Source organism: Ambystoma mexicanum, chromosome 13 (assembly GCF_040938575.1).
Source record: "Ambystoma mexicanum isolate Mex_15411 chromosome 13, UKY_AmexF1_1, whole genome shotgun sequence".
Taxonomy (NCBI): domain Eukaryota; kingdom Metazoa; phylum Chordata; class Amphibia; order Caudata; family Ambystomatidae; genus Ambystoma; species Ambystoma mexicanum.
This window is the reverse complement of record NC_090938.1, coordinates 474,245,443-474,267,596: the sequence shown is the minus strand read 5'-3', so window position 1 is coordinate 474,267,596 and position 22,154 is coordinate 474,245,443. Positions and strand designations below refer to the sequence as shown.

At 45.1% G+C, this 22,154-nt stretch overlaps 1 protein-coding gene and 1 long non-coding RNA gene across 6 annotated transcripts in view; one reads left to right on the top strand and one right to left on the bottom strand.

Annotated features, from left to right (window-relative positions):
* KANSL1 (KAT8 regulatory NSL complex subunit 1) overlaps positions 1 to 22,154 on the bottom strand; it is a 1,100,309-nt gene that overhangs the window by 649,516 nt on the left and 428,639 nt on the right. The window contains exon 1 of one of the 4 annotated variants that reach the window (XM_069634096.1): positions 14,217 to 15,042. The exons of 1 other annotated variant lie outside the window; for it this stretch is intronic. The gene's annotated coding sequence lies outside the window, so the exon portion shown is untranslated. Of the gene's footprint in view, positions 1 to 14,216; positions 15,043 to 22,154 lie in introns of those variants that run through there. 2 more of the 4 variants (XM_069634094.1, XM_069634097.1) reach the window with 2 other exon arrangements.
* LOC138521340 (uncharacterized) overlaps positions 15,126 to 22,154 on the top strand; it is a 105,120-nt gene continuing 98,091 nt past the window's right edge. The window contains exon 1 of one of the 2 annotated variants that reach the window (XR_011283020.1): positions 15,126 to 15,279. This is a non-coding gene — a long non-coding RNA (uncharacterized lncRNA). Of the gene's footprint in view, positions 15,280 to 15,457; positions 15,573 to 22,154 lie in introns of those variants that run through there. The other variant, XR_011283019.1, reaches the window with a different exon arrangement.

Here is a 22,154-nt window from a genome sequence, read left to right as displayed (position 1 = left end):
GGCTTTTTAAGTCTGGCTAGTAGTTTGCAACATGAAGAGTTTCCCCCTGCTCTTGAGAATTCACTTACTCGAGTTTTCAAAGGATTCCATATTTCCATTTGTCGAAGCATCTTTGAGCAGGCTGGTGCAAGCCTGTGACAACCAATATAATAATTTTAGTGCTATGTTCCCTCACAAGGCTTGGTCACGCAGTACAAAAGGCTCCCGTCAGCCACTGCAAACTTGAATTCCTTTTAAATCAAAGTTCCACAAAACTGGAGATTTTGATCAGAAGAAATAAAAGTTTGCTAGAGTCCAAGGACAAATTGCTTTCCTTTCAATGTGTATGCAAGCCAAACGGGGCCTGTTCCCCCAGAGCTAGCCACAAGTGTAGTCATCTTAAAGAAATAGCTGCATGGTATGTGGTTTGGTTTTGGAAACTAAATCCATCTTGGTAGCAGGGCTCAAAATGTGCACTCTCCACTAGCCGTTGGCGAGTGATATTGATCAATTTGTGTATAGGCGCATAATAAATAATCAGTGTTTCAAGGCGTAACCAGTTAAGTGCAAGGAAGGCTGGGACTAGAGGGGCAATGCCAGTCCGGTAGTGCAAGGTGGGCCGGGCGGCAAGTGCAGGGGGTCTGGCAGAGGACAACAAGCAGGGGAGAGGGAGCGAGAAAGAAGAGAAAAGAAGTCTAGCTCCAGGTGGAGTGGGTCCATTCCAGAGGGAGCACCTAAAGCAGAGCGATCTACCCCCCATTCTCTGCTTGGAGAAGCGACTCACCCTCAGAGAATTAGAATTAGACGAGCGGAGGGCTCCAGGAGGAAGGTACTTAGGAAGTGAGAGTTGAAGGTAGCGACGGCCACAGCCCCTGAAAGCCTTGTGGACGATGCAGAGTGTATTAAACTTGATCCTTGCAGCCACCGGGAGCCAGTGGAGGGATTTCAGGGCCGGAGCGATACAGTCCCTGGCTTGAAGGCAAAGACGAGTGTCCCGGTCGTGTTCTAGATGAGTTGAAGAGTAGAGTTAGGCCGGTTGAGAAAGAGGCTGTTCGAGTTGACCAGCCTAGAGAGAACCAGGGTTAGAATGGGCTTCTGGGGGAAGGCGAGAAAAGGGAGGATACCTCTGAGGAGGTGCAGCTGGAAATGGGCCTTCTTGGCAAGGTCTGATGTGAGGAGAGAGAGTGGAGTCGAAGATGACCCAATGGTTTTTTGCTTCACAGGTGAGGGCAGAGGGCCCAAAGAGGGCTGCCAGAGAGAGAGGAAAAGCGGAAGCAGGGGCCCCAATGAGAAGGAACTCAGTCTAACTGGCATTGAGGCAGAGATTGTTAAAGGCACACCATGCCCAAATAGCAGATGACAGTCAGGGATGCGCGAGGAGGCCGCCGCCGAGGGTAGCCTGAAAGAGAGCTGCGTGTCATCTGCATAACAAAGTTAGAGGAAACGGATGTGATCAGGAGGTCCAAGTAGACACTGAAGAGCCAGGGGGAGAGGATAGAGCCCTGGGGAACACCAAGTGGAGAGGTGGTGGAGATAAAGTACCCAAGGTGAACCTTGGAAGGTTGGTCCAGGAGGAAAGATCAGCCATGCCAGATGCTGATCCATGATTCGCAGGGTCTCGCGGAGACAAGTAATCAGGGTGCTGTGGTTGACCATGTCAAAAGCAGAGGAAAGGTCGAGGAGAATGAGGACAGAGGGAAAGCTAGAGTCAAGATTAGAGCGCAGATCTTCATGGGTGCAGTTTCCGTGCCTCTGGCTAATCTGAAGCCAGATGGATGGTCATGTAGACAACCAACAGATTCAGTGTGGAGGGTTAGCTGGGAGATAGCCAACTTCTCCAGGAGTTTGCCCAGGAAACGAGAGAGTTCAGGCGACAGTTTGCCAGAATGGAGGGGTCGGCAGAAGGCTTTTTTAGTAGGGCATGCACAAGGGAGTGCTTGAGAAGAGATCCAGTGGCGAAGGAGGGATTACAGAAAATCAGTCATGGCTGGAGCAAGAGAACCAATGTTGTTGTTAATGGTTCTGGAGGAGCAGAGGGTCACCTGTTTGGATGCGACTTTCATAGACTGGACTGGTCCAGAATCATCATCAGGTGTTACAGGAGAAGGTGAGGAGAGAAGGGGTGCCCAAGGAAGGCCAAGTGCTATGAGGAGAGTGTGGTCAGGATGTCCTGGGTTTTAGTGGTGAAATGAAAAGCCAGACCCGTGCTCATGGCCTGGGAAAGAATGTTCGAGGTCGCAGAGATACAGGCTTGGAGAAGGCGGTGAGTCTGTATTGCCTTTGGAGCAGGTGGCAGGCCAGTTTGTGAGAGGGTATACCGGAAGCTCCCCACTTCCATTCAGCTACTCTGCAATTTGGTTTCAGACCGGCCAGATCGGAGTCATACCAAGAGTTACACTTTGTGGCCAGCTTCAGGCGGATCCTCGTGACAGGGTCCAGGATCAGAGTCTTATATATGGAAAGGTGGAGGTTGGAAAGGACTGTCTGGGTGGGAGTCAGCCGCAGGAGTAGGTGGGACACTCGCTTCATAGGTTGAATGATCGCGAAGGAGGTTTCAGTGCTGGGTGGGCCTTTGCCACAGGGACACGAAGCTTCAAGTGGGAAGAAAGAAGAAAGTGATCAGTCCAGGAGAGAGGAGTAGTGCACGGATTAGAGAGGGGGATGTCTGAAGTGATAACAGCATTGGTGTGACTGGCAGAGTGAGTCGGCCCCGAGGGTAGAATGGAGAGGGAAAGAGTTGCATAAGTTGCGGAAAAGTCTGGGGAGTCCAGGTGAATGTTGAGATCTCCAAAGAGGAGAAGTTGGGAGATGGAGGGAAGGAGAGAAGAAGTGAGGTCAGCCCATTCAGAGAGGAAGTTGGTGACATGGCCAAGTTGCCTGTAGATGGTGGCCAAGGTCAGAGAGAGGCCAGTAGAGATAGAGAGCCTGCACGCCAGACATTCAAAAGGAGGAATAGGTCTGAGTGGGGATGATGCAAGCAGGGATCCACTTGGGAAAAAGCAGGGCCTATCGGGCCCGGGCTCAGAGAGGATCTTGTAGCCCTCAGGGAGGAGTGCGTCAATACTTGTGACAGAGTTGGCCTTGAAGCATGTCTCAGCAAGAGCGAGAACATCCAGGTCCAGGAGTTCAAGGAAGTGGCAGACAGCAGAGCGAGAGTAGCCATGTGGAACAGGTTGCCACTTTTGAAAGACTTCCGTAGAGGGGGTACAGAGGATAGGAGCACCCAACGGAACGGGCAGAGAGGAGAGAGGAGGAGGCAGCAGAGGCGCCAGAGAGGTAGTGGATGGCAAGGGAACCAGAGGTGGAGTAGGGAGGAGGTAGGTGGCAAGGGAGCCAGCTGTGAGTTCATTGGCAAGGGAGCCAGAGAAGTGAAGGATGGAGGTGGCTGAGGGGCCAGCGGGGTAGTAGATGGCATAGGAGCAAGAACAGTGGTAGAAGGAGCAGCAGGATAAAGCGCTTATTAACTAGTAGGGGATTGGGCTGAGGGCCCTGGACCATGACGGAGCCGTTTAGACATTAATGACTCTGGAGGACTGGAAGGAGTCTTAGTGAGTAAGAAATTGTGTGACGTGTGCACTCGGAGAATTGAAGTGGTGGGCGACTTATGCCTGACTAGTAGATTGCAGCTTTAAATCATTACCCGCTGGCAGCATTAACCTTGAGGATGGAACCAAATATTTGGGTATTTACTGCTGTTACACAAGACTATTTGATAGCCATCTCACCAACAAAAAGGTGGCAGGGACACTAAATAAATAGAGAGGGTGCAAAATGTGCACTTGTCACTAGCTAGTGATAATTGTCTCTTGGCGAGTAGGACATTGTGTAGGTATTTATGTGTAGAATTTGAAGCGGAAAGTAACTTTTTCCTGAAAGGCTAGTAGCTTACAACTTAGATTTTTTGCTCAAGCAACAGACATGGAAGGACATGTGTAGTATGTTCATTTTTCAGCCCTTAACATTAACTTCAATCTCCTCCTAGGACTACAGTTGGGTGAGCTATATTGTTTAAGACATGCGTACTATTGCTAGTAATTCTCACCTACAAGTTTATGCCTATTCTAAGATCACCAAAAGGAGCTAATAACACTGAAAAAGATAAAGCTTTTGCGAAATGTTGACTAAAAATGCAAAGCCAGGGATTGGAAAAATACCTTCAACGTAAACAGCTGAGCAACACCAAACACTTCTGAAGAAAATCAAAACCACATAAAGCACTGGGACCGCTCACAAAAAGGTGTGCATCCCTTCAGCTCACATCCCAAAAAAGATCCATTGGGCCAGTACCAAGTGAACACAAATCTATGCCTGAAGAACATCAATGTAATTCTAACTATCCCTACCTAGAATTACCAGAACGTTCCTCTCAGTCAGGATTTTACATCAACCGCCTAACATACATCACTTGACTGAAAAATAACCTTAATCGAAAAAGAACCTGAATCCAGAGGATCTCGCTTACCTACCACCTTTCAGGAACAGGGCAGAAATAAGAGTAGTCTCAGAGCAACTGTAACTTGTCTTAAGGAGAAGGACCACCGACAGCGCAGTCATGGCGCAAACGATTTACACCACACATCCCAGTCACAGGCTATGTAAATGAAACTTAATAAAATTCACGTTCTTGCATCTCTAAAAAAAAAGTAAAAAAAATAAAGGAAAACATCTTCTAATGCAATTTGCATTCACATTGGAGAGTCTGTTGTGAAAACACCCGCAAAAAAAACTAAAACGACATTGCATTGTAATCACCATATAACTGGCAAATTGCCTTAAACAAATAAAAATAAACAATAAGGTTTCCACCACAACCCACCCCTCCCACCCAATTACCACCTAGACTAATCTGACAGTACATAACAGCGCACTGCAGATTTCTCTATTCTAGACATTAGACAGAACTTTCGCCAGAATCTAGGTACTCAAGAAAGCCAAAAATCCTGATGGACTAATAGCCAATATTCAACACCACTGCTAATGAGATTCTTCCTGGATGTGTGCGTTCAAGGAGTGCCCACTCTAGATGCCAATGTTTCCTCACAAGACTACTCAAGTCAAAATAAAGTCATTTACTTGTCAGAAAAGTGTTTCACTGGGGTAAACATTTCGAGTTGCAAGCTACTCACCAGGCATTCAAAGGTCACTCACCATCTCAATTATCCACACACACAGTACGCAGCATGTCTTACAGACTTACAGACCACGAGTCAATTCTCATTAGCTAATGTCTAGTGCAAATGTTGATGCCTGCTTTCACTACTCCTTTTTAAAAAAAGGCCAGAGATAGTTTGCTACCAGGATTTTTGGTGTTTCAGTTGAATAATTGACAAACAAAAACGGATGAACCGTAATCCTTTAGAGCTTGATAAATGTTTCTCTCAATATTTCAAAGACAGAGACACCAAAAAATGGGCTAAACCTCTATTATCACTGCCATTTTCTAGCTCACAGATGATAATTTAGTTTAAACTACCATGTTCAGTAACAGATCGAAACCATTTGACAACAAAATAGCACATGATCACCAGGTCTTACGAGAGGTTAGGTTATGCTTGGTCACTGCCAGTACGCCATTGTCAGGAACAGTACTGACCCCGCCAACATACGTATCAACCACATTATGATCTTACTGAACATTAACATTTTTGCTACCGTCAATTGCAGACAGGCTCTTTGTCTCCCAAATCTATTGCTCCGGAAGTTAAGAACGTGCACCTCCAGAAACCAACGGGTATACTACAAAACTTGATGCATTCTCCAAATAAACATTGACAGCTAGGAAGTTGTAGCTTTCAACCATACGGACTATCTCCCTAACACTTTAAACAGGACAGAACCTGTCAGTGAGGCCTTACAAAGCAGTGGTTATTGAGGACATGGATGGCCAGCATCACAGTTAAACAGTTTGGGGCATAGGGGCGTTGAATTTTAAGACCCACACAGTTCTGACAAAGTTCAGCACCTGAAGCTCACTAAAAATGAATTCACCTTCATGACCAAAACTTGATTCAAGGTGGATTAAAGGTGATGACTGTAGAGGTATTAACTGCTTTAGTGTACACAAGGCACTAAAAAACTTCAAATTCCAGAAAAAGTGGCTTGTAGTATGCGTGTTTAGAAGGTGTGTACAATTAGCGGGTCGATTTAAAAGCTGCTGTTACTACCTACCATAGGTCTATCATTCTGGATCTAATGGCCATTGACACAGACCCTACATGCTCTGCAGGTACAGGCAGGCTACAGATAAGCAAGGTAATTTCTTATTGCAATGCCTAAAACAATACTGGACACAAATAAAATGGTGCTACCCAATATAAGGACAGTAACAAAAATGTGGCTGCATTGCTTGCAGCTTCAATATTCGCTTTGAGTAGAAGTTTGATGGACTAAAAATATGCAACTTCAGAAAGAGAACTAAGTGTTTGCTCTTTAAATAAACCCTTTCCCTCCCAACTTCTCAAACACAGGAGTATAATGCTCATGCCTTAACATTCTTATGTGGGGTCATGCCTATAGTGACAATGCTTAATGTGCAGACTTTGTGCCTACCACATGCATCCTTGTAGCCCTCGGCATTCCACCTAGAACTACTCTGCAGACCAGAACATATTGCTCAAGGTGGTAACTATTTACTAAAACATGCACTGCAGACAAAGACTTAAAATCTCACCGGCATGTTCTACAGTCCAAGGGCAGATAAAGCAGCTGCTTAAATGACCTCCGGGCCATACAGTTTTGAAAAACTTTAATTGCTCAAAATAGTACGAAGTATCAAGCAAGCGCCCTTAAAAAGAGAAGCAGGGCCTTATTTATTCATTTTGCAATTTGTATAGCGCACCTAACCGGGTGGCATCTAGGCACTGTTCTTACAGAAGAAAACAGTCCAAACAAGCAAAGGTTTCATAGTTACACATCAACATGATTGATAGTTTTTAGTAGGAGTGATATTTGTGTTGCTACGCTTATAGGTGGTGGGCATGATTTAGTTGTGTGGATCCTGGGAGAAGAGCCATGTTGTTTTCAGAAGTTCGAGAAAGTCTTCTGACCTAGGTCTGGCTGGAAGTGTGCTTCAATGTCTAGCCGCTACTACTGGGAAACTACTGCCAACGGCTTTCTGCAGTTTGAATCTTGGTATGGATAGCAGATGAAGGCGAGCTGAGCGTGTGGGCCTATTAGCCTGGGATCTAATCATTTTCTCTGCACGGTACATCGGAGCTGCTTTAAGAAGGCATTTATGTGTTAGAGTGAGAGTTTGAAGAGGATTCGCTCTTTAACAGGAAGCCTGTGGGCATTCCTTCTCGTTGTGGAAATGTGAGTTTTTGGGTGATTAGGGCTGCTCTGAGGGCATTATTTTGTATCACCTGTGGTTTTTTTTTTAATGTTGTGGTTCTTGGTGCCAAAGGGACATTGCAGTAGTCCAGTCTGGACAAGATGAGTGCTCTGGCTAGGGTGATGCAACTGTCAGGAGATAGAAAGGGCCTGCAGGCATTGATAAGCTTAGAAGTGTATGCCTCTGCTGAGGTGATAGCATTAACTTGTTTGGTTAGGGTAAGGGATGAATCAGGGTAAAAACCTAGAATTCTGACTACCTTAGAGACCTTTATGTTGTTGTCATCTATATTGAAGGCTTTAAAAGAGTCATCCAGTTTGCTAAGGTGGGATTGTGATCTGAGGAGGAAAAGTTGAGTCTTATCATTCAAGCCTAGTCCGCAGTGGGCCATCCAGGTATGGATATTTTAAAAAGATAGCTGAGAGTGAGGCTGAATCGATGTCCTGGAAGCTAGAGATAGGAATGAGGATTTGGGTATCTGTGTAGTTAGTGTAGGTGAAAGCCAGGGCATCAAACTGGTCAAATAGGGGCTTCGTAAAAATATTAAAAGTGTCGGGGAGACACAAAAACCGTGTTGTACGCCGCAGGTAACCAGACTTTGTTGTGCTGCTGCATTAGGTGAGAATACTCTCATCGTTCTATCAGTAAGGAAGGATTGAATGGCTTTCGCTGAGAAGTGGGCTGCTGAGGATAGATGCTTACACTGAGTTTTATGATTGACTAGATCAAACTCTGTGGAGAGGTCAAGTAGGAGGAGCAAGGCTAGTTTACCTTTGTCTTTAAACACAGCCATTTGGAGTTTGTGGTCAAGTAAAGCTGTTTCCATCACATAACTTGGGCGGAAACCAGATTGTCGTAGGGCAAGGAGATTATTGGCTTCCAAGTAGCTTTGGATCTGGAGGTACACTAACCGATCTAGTATTTTGAGTAGGAAGGGCACTGTTGTGATGGGTCGATAAGTCAGTATGTAGGGGTCGAGGGAAGTTTTTTTAGTAAGGTAGTACCCAGGCCTGTTTGAGATTAGTAGGAACAGTACTATTTTCAAAGGAGGCGTGGATTAGACTTGTGATGAGCGAGGTAAGATCAGATGTGTGGTCTTAGATGGTTGCCGCTGGGCAAGGGTCGCCTTGATGGTTTGAGACTGGTGATCATTTTCAGGACTTTAGAGTTAGAGACGGGTGTGAATTCGAATTGAGGGGAGTTTTACTACCGGGGTGACTGGGGGTCTCATGGGTCAGTGAAGGTGGTTGTGCAGGGTTAATGGTCATTTTTTTAATAGCGATTTTAGAGTGTAGGAGTGCTAGTTTAATCAGAGTGCTTTTTAAATGTCAGTGCACCAACTTGCATCTTTAGTGCAGACCTCCAAAGGTGGAACTGGGGACTCTAGTTCTCTCAGGTTAGCAAAGAGTTCCTTCGTTACTGATTTGGTGTTGGTTATTCTCTCATTGTATATTGAACTTTTCGTTTGGCTGACTGCCAGTTTATAATTTTTAGCTGCCTTGGCAAATTTTGTTTTGTTTACTTCATTGGGTAATTTTTTCCAATTGGCATCAGCCGTTCTATTGGATCTTCCAAGTGTTTTAGGTTGGGCGTGTACCATGAGTTAATCTGGGCAGCTGGTTTAGCTTTTCGCATGGATAAAGGAACAATTTTGTCAATGGCTGCAAGGACAGTTTGGTTGTATAGATCGACCACTAAGGAAGGGTCCTTAATTCCTGTGTCTTGGTGTGCCACAATGGGGCAAAGTAGCGGTAGGATATTTTTTGCTGTGATATTTCATTTGTATCTAGATAGGGCAGCTGGAGCCACTAATGAGTAGCTGTCGGTCCCCGAGTTCTTGGTGATCTTGAAGGAGGTGATGGTCTGACCATGGACAACAGGAGTTAGAGGTTATGTTGGTGTTAAAGTTCAGGTCAGCAAGACAATCGAGTATATGACCTTTGATATGTGTAGAGCTCTCGATCCGGTACGTAAAGCCTAGATCTGAGTTGGTGTAGGCAAGGGCTAGAGCATTGTCCTTAAAATCATTAATGCCTAGGTTCAGGTCACCCGGATATAGGGTTTGAGAACTAGGTTTGGCGTTAGTTGAGATACATCATCCTCGAATGAGAACAACGGGCCAGGTGGTCTGTAGACTAGGTGAATGCTCAATGTAGCAGTATGCGATAAGGCCAAAAGTTCGGTTTGGTATCTCCCTGATGTTAAAGGTATTTTTGGCAATAATAGCTTACCCCCTCACCCCCTTCGCCTGTGGATCAATCCATTCTAAAGATAGTGTAGTTTTCCAGGATGGCTACCGAATAGGGCAGGGCCTGCTGCGGTGTGGATCCAGGATTCAGTGGTCACAATGAAGTCAGGTTTGTTGTTGGTGATTATGTCCGCGATGTCTATGGCATGTGCAGGGAGAGATCATATGCTTCCCATTTCATATTTCTAAACATTGGAAAGAAGTTAAAATGTAGCTGGGCCAAATTTGCGAGTGATGTTACACAGGCCAGGTGTGCTGGGCAATTAAGACAGAAGAGACTATTTTTGCATTGGGACCTTGATCAGCATTGGGGTGAATTCTGTAGGATGTCAGCAATGGTACACGGCTGCACTATAACAAGCACACTTATTGTTTAACCTATACATATCAGACCTCTTAGAAGTAGACAAGTGCCAAAACGTTCCGCCAAAGATGGACATACACACTTTAGTTCTTTAATATTTGCAGATGACATCTTGATACGTGACTGCACTAAAGTGGGCCTTCAAAGACCATTAGACTGCCTGATGAGCTACGCCAGTGCAAACAATCTTATGATCAACGTTAGCAAATAGAAGTTATGACAATGGCCCAATGAAAGCATGTAGTTACAGCTGATTCATAGCTTGCAAAACAATGCCAGTGTCACATACATGAACCTACCTGGGATCCCCGTTCTTGAGCAAACCAACCGTTAGTGTGCTACGCAATAGAAGAATGTCCTGATTACTCAAATTAAAAAAATAAAAAGCAAATACTGCTCATTTTCTATTGTACCTCGCCTACATTTTACAAGGAAAAAAATATCCCAGCCATTACCTACGTCTGGGGCAATAGAGGGAATCTGAAAAACAATTCTGGAAGGCCTGATATGGTAAGAAAACTTCACATTTCCTTTGTGTATTCTGGTGGCTTTACTTTGGGTGGAGTTGGGTATTGAACCTATTAAATCCATATTACCCACAAAAAAATGATGTTTCTGCATAAAATATGAATTCCCAGAAGAAGTTCTCTTTACCAGACCTTGAATATCATTCTAAAGGCAAGTAGTTTGGACGCGTTAAGCAATTTCTTCTGATAGTAAGATAGCATTGGCAGCAATAGGGTATTCACTAGATGTACTAATCAATACTGCAGGCACAGTAACATTTGCTCTGTCTCGGGAGTGGGAAAAACGAACGATCTTGTGGGCAGATATAAATTATGTGGAATATGTAATATTTTAGAAAAATGTAATTCTATACCATGTTAGTTTATAAAAAATTCCCAGATAAAAAATCTAGAAAAACTTTACGTTTCAGATTAAATGTTTTATATACACTGGTGGCGGTAAGGCCCGTAGGGAATCCAAAAAAGTCATAGGATATGTGGTCTATGTAAAGAAAAAGATATCATTAAAAATTGAAACATCTAGTCATGTCAAGAAACAGGACCTATTCAGAATCCAATTGCTAGGTAGGTTTGTTCAAGACATTGGACAATAGTTTCCAGAAAATCTACGTAACCGTGTCTTGAATAGCAACACCAGCCCAATGGTTTCAGCTACAGTTTCTTAGAAGAATATCTAAGCTTTTGGGGGAAAATAAAATATACCTTGAAATGTATTTTGATGAAATAATGTAAAGCTTTGGTAAACAATACATACAATTAAAACAAAAATAGTAAGCAGTACTCCAGATAAATTCTGGAGGTGGGGGTATTGTACTTCCTATTTTTTTAAGCTGGGAATAAAATGATTTGGGGGGGGGGGGGTAAAATTTAAGCCCAAGTCCCTGTGGGAATTTTTTATAAATGAGTAAAAATATATGGTTAACTGGAAAACGGAAATGTTTTAATAAATATGTTTGCACCTAGTTATTCATGCACATTAAAAGATACAGGTTTGCTATTATGACTTCCTGTGGTGTTATGTGCACTTCTTGCCCAAACAGATCAATAAAGCTGTGTCGGAGGAAGCAGGGGCACATGTGTCGGTTCCCTACTTCTTGTTGGGAGTATGTTTAGCCCCATTTTTATTTGAGGATTATTTGCCCATTTTTGGGAGTAAATGGGGCTGATACAGCCCTTAGAAGTAGGGGGTCATAGTACGCAGTTATTCGAAATAAAACAAAAAAACATGATAATCGAAAAAAGCCTCCAGCTATCAAATCAATAGGTCTCAATAAAAAGAGACAGATTGGCCAAAGTAATAACATTTGATTCGCCAATTGAGCTTGGCAAAGTAGAACTTTATGACGGTGGCAGCACCAGTTAAGCACGTGGTAAGTGGCTCGAAAGGTGCACAATATGTGGTTTAAATTGGTAAAAACCAAAAGACACTGGTGTCACTCTACTTATTTTACATAAAAGACAACTGGCTGAGATAGATTAAATCATTAATCAAGTTGGTGACATCAGCTACCACAGAAAACTGGTGACACTCCCATCAAAAATACAAGGCCAAAAATCAAATTGGGTTTACCTCTACGGATGAGCATATCACACAATGCAACACCCTAGTAATAGAGATGGGCATGCTCAAAGTCAACAGAAGTAGTAATATGTAATGTTTGCAACCATAATTCTCACAGGTTTAACTCGAAAACTGTTGAATTCTCATCTTGTAAACCATAATTTAACGGAAAGCCCCTACATTGTTTGCAACAAGGTGATCTTGACATGCACCGACCATGGTCTCTGATATCACAAATTAAGAGATCTGGCCTCGGGCTAATCTGCAGATCTTAAAGTCAACCCATACTCTAGACCTTCGGTGGCATTTTTCTTCCTCAGAAAGTATGCTTGCATTGTTATCTACAAGTGCCCAGATGACTACCATTTGGTTGGGTTTTCAACTCAACGAAGGCAGAAAAATTGTCATGTGCGTTCCTTGTTACAGCAATTGCACACTAACAAATGGTGATGGGGAGAACTTCCGGGTTGATTAGCATTGGCCTTTTAAAGATTGACAAATTAAAAATTAGCGAAAAAAATAATTCTCAGGAAGCCAACATTCGATCTCAGGAAGCCAACATTCGACCTCAGCTTGTTTTTAGCTATGGAAAACGGACATTACGTTGCAAACACCGTCACATGACATGATGCAATTGCTAGCAAGAACACGGCTTTAAACCCATTTAAGTCTTTAGAACGTGAAGAAAGAAAAAATATAGACACTAAAGATACCGTATGCGCATAATCTTTGTTTATGAGTAGGAGCGTCCAAACACGCAAGGCACATATTCTCTATTAAATCAACGGCGTGTTTACACACAACAAAGGTCAGCAAACTGATATGGGGTGCTACGATCCGTTTCGTTACCACTCGCATATCAACCAAACTAACACATCAAACGAAGTTAGTCAAGTGAATATTTCGTGCTATTAGCTTGACAAGAGACGTCAAATAAACGTACGAAATAAGATCGGTTTTTCCTATACTTCTCAAATAGTGTGTTCCGTTAAAATTAGGCAGTAAAGTCATGTAAGGGTAGATACTGAACGGGGTAATGAAGACCTTGGTCAGACGGGTGGTGGGAGCTGAAACGCCATGGTATCACTAAGAAATATTCAAAAAAGCAAGCTGTAGCCACGGTATTGCAGTGCTAGAGGTGCTTAAACAACAAGATAGTGTCAGTGCCCAAGGGATGGATGAGGAAGGAAGGCCCAGCAAAAGCACCGTGAAGGGGGAGGAGGGAACGAGAAGCTGTGCAGCATCTGAAGGTGACAGGAGCGACAATCAACAGAAAAGAAGTTACCCGAAGATGTCACAGCTTGGGGCCTTATTTGGGGCAGGCAGTGGTGCTGAATGAGCCAGTGCTGTGCCCCACGACCTCCCAAATAATGCCAAACACTAGTACAGATCAGGCTTTAAAAACCTCTCATGTAACATTGAGGGGGGGGCGTAAATGATCTTCGCCCCCTTCTCACTGTTCTCGTTCATAATCCAGAAATGGGAAGGGGGGGCGTGTTTGGGTTTTCTCAATAATAGCACGCGCCACATGAAAAACCTCGCTGTGTGGATGGGCCGTCTGCATTTAAAGTGACTGAGGAAGAGTATGCATATATGCATCTTTATGACTTGCCCTGAAGAAGAGCAGTAAACACATTGCACTGGCTACCCTTGTGCGGGAATACTCCAGCTAGACAGAAAACAGTAGTATGGTGTTAAACAAAAAAACTAACAAAGCCTACCCCACCCGTATTCTTAAGCAGGAAGATGGTGACACAGTAACACCCCCAGCCCCCACCCCTTTCAACACGCATACAACCGTGTTAAACAGCTCTTACTGCACACGGTATTCTTTGGGAGGTCAACACGCGCAGATTGTCTGCTTGCGTGGGAAAACTAAACTACTAAAATATGCTCCTTCCTACACCTCCAAAGCACCGTAAACGCCTCCCCAAACACTCTCCTTAAACCAATAGTTTACATAATCGGGCAAATTCACAGCCGTCTGTAGCAACGGGCAAGCAGCAGGAAAGAAACTAAAGGAAGGCAGACCTAATGCACCCTCTGTGACACACGACACAATCGGTAGTTAACGTGTAGTAAAAGCGCTCCCCGAACCATCAAACGCGTTAGAACCCCCGCCCTCCAAGGGAGGCGGGGGGGTCACAATGACATGTACGCCCGGTAGAGCAAAGAAATAAGTGAACAAAGAGCAGACAGACACTCACCGGCAGGAAGAGTCCGACGGAGGCGCACAGCAGGGGGAAAATCCAGAAGGCGGGGTAGAACCAATAGTACTGTGGGCTGTGGGGGGTACGGTTGACAAGCGACTGGGTGAGAGGGGGCGTTAGAAAACTAGAGGGGGGCTTATAGGAGAGGATAGTACCGGGTCAGGATAAGAGTGAGCAGAGGGGTGAGAAGCTGGAAGCGTAGCTTGAGGGGCAGCTATAGTTGAATTTAAAGACACGCAGAAGGTAGTATTTAGGAAATAATCATCAGGGGGGAAGGGAGTATATAAGGGGTTACAGCAATGCGAGTAAGTAGGGGCGTATCTTAGTGGGGGCGGGAGAGACCGTTCTCCGGGGTTCGCTTAGAGCTCACCCTCGAGGTGCCCGGGCTCCCCGCCCGCCGGTGCCCCGGTCCCCCCTCCTGTGCTGCGGGGCGCTGCCCGGCGGGAGGCGGAGGGGCGGTGGGAGCCCATGAGCCTCAGCCCCGGGCGGGGGCCGAGCGTGGCGGTGCGGTGCCGCTCATGCGCGGAATGTCTGTCTCACGGTGGAACTAGTGGTGCGGTGGCGCTCCCGTGCTCGTTCAAGCTCTCCTGGCCGTGCGGAGCGGCGCGCGCTGCAAAAATGGCGGCGACAGCAGCGGCTCCTTCTCTGTCCTCAGCCTCTGTGTGCCAAGCAGCTCCCGCCCTCCGAGGAGAGCTGGAGAGGAGGCGTAGGGCGCGGCAGTGTAGACAGAGGGAGCCCGCGAGCTCCACATGGGGAGCGCAGTGCACGTTAAAGCCGGAAGAGGGAGCTCGTGTGGAACAGTGACGCTGAGGATAAATTAGGTGCACTGCCTTCAACAGACGACAGAGGGTCCCAAAGAAGCCATATACTGTGGTAGCAGGAAAGCTGGTAATGGGTGTTGTTTTACACTTTGTTGAGAGAAGATCAGGCAGGGAACGCCATTGCGCAAACTCGGGTTACATTATGCAGTGCGGACGAAATCACTAGGAACGCTTTGCCATTTTCGCCCATGTCTGGTGGTCTGCACAAAACTGAAGGATACGCATGCGCTCCGTAGAAGGTAGGTCTGTGGGAAACGGATTTGCGAGCACGCGATTCCAAAGGCCTCTCTACGGTGCGCATGTGCTCCATTCATGTGGGAGTCGGAGGCTAGAGCGCGTGTGGCGTCCATGATTGGGTGCAGAGAAACAAGATCATAGAGCTGTAATTTCGATACAGTCCGCCGTGGGAGGGGCGCGGCCATGTTAGGGTCGCAGTGAGTATTGGTCTGCGATGAGAAAGTACGTACAGCGCAACATGGCCGCGGAACGCAACCGTCCCAAGCCAGGACCTCTGAAGCAGATAGGCCACAGGGTTAGTGAGGGTAGACGCTTCAGGGCGATGAAAACAAGATGTTTTGGCGGGTGATAGATAGCCCATTGAATCTTGTGCAGGTAAAGGACTTGCCATAAGTGCCCCGAATCCACGGCGGTGAGACCTGCCAAAAGTGTTTGTATCGAATGGTATGTGTGGTGTAATGCCTAGACAGGTTTAGAAACGACTACTGTGCAGGTAAGCAGTTTAGGAATAGATTTGGGGGGGGGGGGAATAGAAGGGCTGCGTTGTGAGGTTTACTGACTGAAAACTGCATGCTTGCTTACAGAGTGGATGTTAATAATGGTACCCCAACACACACACAAAACGTTACAGCTACATATCATGCTTGTAGGTAATTTGCACCGCATTTTTGTGGTATTTTTTTTATAGGGGCTAAAAGATCGGTTAGTGAGAGCTCTCTCGTTAGTGATCTTCGGTGCGCCTTCCGTCACATCTGTAGGAAGTATGGGGCTGAGGGGGGTATCCCCATACAAATACTGACTACAGAAACGCGCCAGCAAAGCATGTCAGGGTCTGAAAATCGGCATCATGTAGAACTCATGTCCATAGTAGGCCAGTATTGTGCAGAAACACACGTGTTGTATATTTTCTCCACTATGAACATGGAGGAGCTCTGCCATTAACATCTTGTATTGAGCATAGTACTTTACACGTGGCTATCTCCTACACTGCCTGGTGCAAAATTCAACGTGCCAAGTATTGTTGAAACAAAACATTACTTAAAATGTCAGCTATCAATAAATGGGAATAATGGCAGGCAAACGCGCTGACCTCCAGGTAGCAAGTGTCAGCACTGCCCTTAGTGGGGGCACCAACCCAGCACAGGAGGAAACAAACGAAGAACAAATAGTTGGCCCCTATTCACAGGAAGGGGCAGAAGTTGGTCACTGGGGTGCGGGGGTGATTAAGGGAAGGGGAGCAGGACCAGGAGAGCTGAGGGCGGTCGGTGGGGGGGGCACCTTTGGCCTCTCTGGGGCACCCTTTTGGTACTGCTCCCCCTCCCATCCTAGTGGAAACTTCTGGCGTTCCAGTCGAGGATGGGTTACGGACAGGGCTCCAGATAAGGCGAGTACTAGGCTTTTTTATGCATAAAAATCTTGTAAATAAGCTTTATTATTTTGCTGGGTACACAGGTTTAGAGTAGAGGGCAGTGCAAAGGTCAGGTTACTTGACAGAAACCAGAAGGCTTCTTGTGATTTTTATCTACATGGATGTAATTGCAAGCGACCTCTGAAGCCTTTCAAAAAAATAAACTGCACACTGATAAAAGGAATGGTTTCTTTCCATTCAGCTTCAGAAGCACTGTGCATGTTCTCCTATAATTTTAGGATTGTATAATTAAGATGGAAAACTAAAATGCAATAGAGATTTTTTTTAAAAAACAAGTTATGCTTTTTTTTTTTCCAGTGAAAGCAAACCAGTATTGCACAATTGTATTTTTCAGAGTTCCGATGCTGTGCATAATCATGCAGAGGTAGATCATTTTTTACAAGTCTAATTTACTGTACAGTCTAATTATAAAAACATTGTGTAAAATGATGACTATGCAAAGTCTAGTTTACATCCATTCAACCTTGCAGTCAATGGGGTACATTACTATAAATGGTCAGTGGCAGCAGAGTCTTTGCTCAAGGGTGATTGTCATTCCACTGATCACAGGTGCTCTAGCCTCTCAAATCTTCAAGACTACAAATAAAACATCCAAAACCTGACTCTCAAAGTGCAAGCACTGTTAAAAAACAAACAAATGAAAGTTACATTGTTAATTGAAATAGAAATTCTGCAAAACCTGTCCCTGTGATAATCCAGATAGGTTTCAACTTCATAAATGGTTTGTCATACATCTAGGCACTGTGATCATTATACCTCAGTTGATACTCAGTTAACTAACCTCTGAAGGATGTTAGCCAATAAGATAGCTTAGCCGGTTGAGCACTCGTTGCTGCAATCTCTGCATGATCTGTGGGTTCGAATCCCCGCAAGTCCAACTCAGCCTTTCATCCTTTTCGAGGTCGATAAAGGAGTACCGACTTTGGTTTGGTGGTAAGTGTGATAAATATGTTCTATGTAGAGTGTTTTTCCAAAAGAGCTATATAAATAACCATTTGACCACTATATTAGTTAAATAATTTAGCATGGAGTCCTTGCCTCTCTGCACTGCTGTATCATAACATTGGCATACCATTAGGTAGTAATAACTCCAGGAAATTAGGACTTTCATTAAACATCAATAGACAACTCTGCTATCAAATCTCAAAATGCACAATACAAATTCATGTATGCTTTACTATATAATTGGCTAGGTTTTTGTGATTTCAACATTTAAATATATACAGCAGAGATCAAATGGCCACAAATAATGAAAGGTATTCTGTCACAATGCAGAAAGCTGCAGCATAGTAATGATTTCCATACAGTTATGTTGCATACATTTTACTCTCTTGGAGGAGAAAAGTCATTTTTACTCGCTTAAAATCACATTTACACTCAAAGTTTAAAAATTGAGAGTAAAATACTCCCACCCCAAAATCTTATTTGGAGCCCTGGTTACAGAGTTCCTGTTGAGGAAGGTGCCAGCGATGGAAGGTCGTATCGCTGTGTGGAAAGAAACAGGAGTTGATTGTTTGCGGCTGTGTTTTAGTTCAGAATGGCATTGGGGGGTACTTTGGGTCTGGTCGGGGTTGTTTAGTGACCATGACTTCATTCTTTTTTGGATGCTGGCAAATGCTTTGCCCCATGGTGTGCACACGCTTACTAAGTAATCTTGGGCCGTCTGTCCGTTCAGAAGCATTGGGTAATCAATTTAGCAACGGCGCGGTTGGTAACATGCAGAGTCAGGGTGGGGGGGGGGTGTGCAGCCATCAGAGTAAATCTGTGAGGGTCTGCATCTCCACATTCTGGGAGGTATGTGGCCCAGTGTGAGCTCATTGATGGGACCACAGTTACCAGAATGCATTGGGGTGTAAATGCCCGGAAGGGAATACAAACATGTCGCGTTGCAATCATGTCTGTTTTTTGTATGAACAGTCGGTGTGCATTTCGAGATTGTAATTGGTTAGTTATGTAGGTATGCATCATATGTGCATGTGTGTTGAGCAACTCTGATGTGTAATTTTACTTATGTGGTACTTTGTCGGGTGGAATTGAATGCGGTCAACAGGCTGTTTCGTCAGTATTTTATTTTTCATGGTGGGGATCTTAAGCCAGCACAATGTGTTTGGGCGTGGCCAGCATGTGTAGAGCATGGGCTGTTCGCTTACGCGACTGCAGGGTTGCAAAATGAACAATAGGCACGCCGATGTTAAGGCCTCTGCACGGTGTCGGAAAGCTGGTTGGGGCTTATTTATGTTATGAATGGGGGGGGGGTGCCATGGAATGAATGAGATCCACAGTGTATGCAGTCCGGGTACCGCTTTGTTTCAAGAGCTTTTATGGGTGCAGGCAAAGTTGGCCAACTTTGATCATGATGCGGTAGCGGTGCAAGGGTTGGCATTTTAAAAGGTAGTTTTAAATCGTGTGCAAAATATGGCATGCCGTTTCATGAATTTGTGTTGCAATTTGAACGATATGCGGTACCCCAGTAGTGTTGTGGTAATTTCATTTTGTGGGTTTGCATTGCACAGCGTGGTATCACAGCTTTATTTGGGTAACAGAAAAGCGATGCTTCATTGTAGGACGGGAGGTCGCCCTGTGTTCATTTAATTTGTGGCTGCATACGTACATGTTTGTTTACATGGACTACAATTGTCGCAATTCGATGGTGTGCCATCTCCGTGCCCGACTCCCCATCGGCTGCATGGCTTAAATGTTAAAGGAATAGTGTGCTCAACATTTTTTGTTTTAAATGATGGGCAATAATCAAAAACATATCCTAAATTCCTATGTAAAATTGAGCAAATAATGCTGAAACCCAAAACTGTTAAGCACTAGGAGGTATCCATTTTCCTGAAATGGGTGAGCCTCCTGTGCTTGTGATAAGCTCTGCCCTTGCAGCACTAATTGCTTCATAATTGCTACGAGGGCAGAGAATGCCGGTAAGTGAATTTCTTTAACAAAGAAAAACGCAGCAATTATTAATACAACCAAGATGTATTTATGATTGCAGTGGTAAGTTTCCCAGGCTCCTCTGGCACAGGGGAGCTCGGGGAAACTTAAAAGAAAAACCACGGCAATTATAAATACAACCTGGTTGTATTTATAATTGCAGTGTCTTCAGTTTTAGCCCAGGAAACTTAGAAAGAAAACCACAGAAATCATAAATGCAACTGCGTTGTATTTATTTGCAGCGTCTTCAGCTTTGAGTCTCCCGGATCGGGTGGGCCCGCGAGACTCAAAGCTGAAGACAACACAATCCTAAATATAACGCGGTTGTATTTATGATTTCCATGGTTTTCTTTCTAGTTTCTCAGGCTGCTCCTGCACAGGGGATCCAGGAAACGTAAGCAAACCATGGCAATCATAAATACAACTGTGTTATGATTGCAGTGTTTTCAGCTTTGAGTCTCATGGGCTCCCCGGGCAACTCGAAGCGAAAGCCACTGCAATCATAACTACAACAACGTTCTATTTATAATTGCCACGCCTTTTTATTGTAGGCAAGTGCAGGCAATTATGAATACTTTGCCAGCATCCGGCAATGTGGCATTCTTTGGTTGTCGGAAGCGGCCTCTAACTACGTTCATACGAGAGCACGTACGTGAGGTGCGGTTTGACACGCCCCTACAGGTCCTTTTCTCTAACCTCAGCGGAGCGAGGTGGTAGCCGAGTGAGCGAGGAGCGGAATGCGGCCAGGTGGCCGATACGGCTTGGTTTCGGGTCTCGTGTGGATCCTCTGAGGTGCTGCCCTGGTCGCTCGGCGAGCAGTGGAGTGGAGCTGCAGAGCTCCGGGGACGCAGTCGAGCGGTGGGTGAGTTCCCTAAACATACTGGGGAACAGTGTTGTGGCCGGCCCTACTAGGCAGTAGACCAGACGGGGCGTAGGGAGTCTACGAGCCCGGGTTGACTTCGGGGGCGGAATCCCGTGGCCGGATTGTGGCTGGTTTGGTCGCAGGCCACTCCGGTCGAGGTTACAATTTACTGCTCCCCACAACTTTTTTCAAACGCCAGTTGTCTGGCACATAAATATACTCCTTGTGGTGCCAGAGGCGGCCTCGCGCAGCGAAATATTGCACACGCTGGGTAAAGGTGCGGCCTGACACGGTTGTTTGATCTCCCTGCCCCTACTTAGTAGCGGCGTGCACCTCCGTAGTGTCTTGTTTATACAAGAGTTATAGGTGGAGCTAATCAGTGCCACGAAGAACGGACACTAGAGATGGGAGAGGAAGTACTGAAGTGCTGGGACCAATATTTGTCGTAGCCTCTAGTGCACGACTATAATTACAAAACGTGAGCCCTGGTCTGGTGCCCGGTTGGCCGAGTGATTGCGGGTGGCCTCGAGTAACTTCCCATTGGTGAAATTTTGTTGCACAGGGTCTGTCTGTCCACAACCTTGGAGGCGAATAGGGAGTAGGTAGTAACACTGAATTTAGCAGATTGAGGCTAATTAGCCCAGTATTGCAAATAATTAGTGCAACACACTAACAGTGCTAAGCTAGGTGGATCTACCGGAATAGTCAGCCCACTATTATCAACCCAAGGGGATAATATCTGGAGACTGTGGGCTGAAGCCTTTGATCCAGAGATAGAACAACAACAGTATGCTAGCTGGAAAATAAAGTGGGCCGAACCCTGCAAATTGTGAGTTGCCGAAGCGAGCGGTCTTGGTACTCGTAGAGAGTCCTCTTGAGACGACTCTAATGCAATCAGACAAGAACCTGAATCATCCTGTGTACAACTTAAGGAAGGCCAAGTCAAGAACAGTTGCTTGGGGTCCTGCTAACAAGAAGGCTGAGATGGATAATCTGATGTCCAAAGTAAAAGCAAAAAAAAGCTCTCCGATTAATCAAGGTGTGATTACTTCCTTCTTTCCCCCACGAGAAATAAACTCGACTACAATTGAAGAAGTTACACCTGACCAACGAGAAAATCCTTTATTGAGTATATCTAATTTCGAAGATATTGACAATAACTCACTATTAGACTTATGTCTAAATATTCAGAGAAACATGACACCACAACCTGAAGTAAGATTCAATAATAACAGCAGTCTACCGATGGATAAACCTATGAACATACTTTCAGGGACTTCCACGGTCAGAGATCGACTAGAGAGACTCTCCGCATCTCCTAACTTGGCGTTAGCCTCAATGGAAGATGATCCTGATGAAATAATTGACCCTATAGATGAATCTAGTACAGGGCTAGCTGAAATTGCAGAGATTCAGGCATCGGTAGCCTCGCTGCAGTTTGCACTTAAGATCTTGCTGAAAATGTCGGGGCGTATTCTAGCCAATATGGACATCCTCATCAGGGGAAACAAGGAGAGAACGATTTCGGTCGAAGATGTGGAGGCAAATCTATCTGAGGCAATTCATGCAACAAGTGAGATTGATGAGCAACAAAATTTGGAGATCAACTAGGAGTCAGACAGACCCGATCCATTCTTTTCCAAAAAACAGAA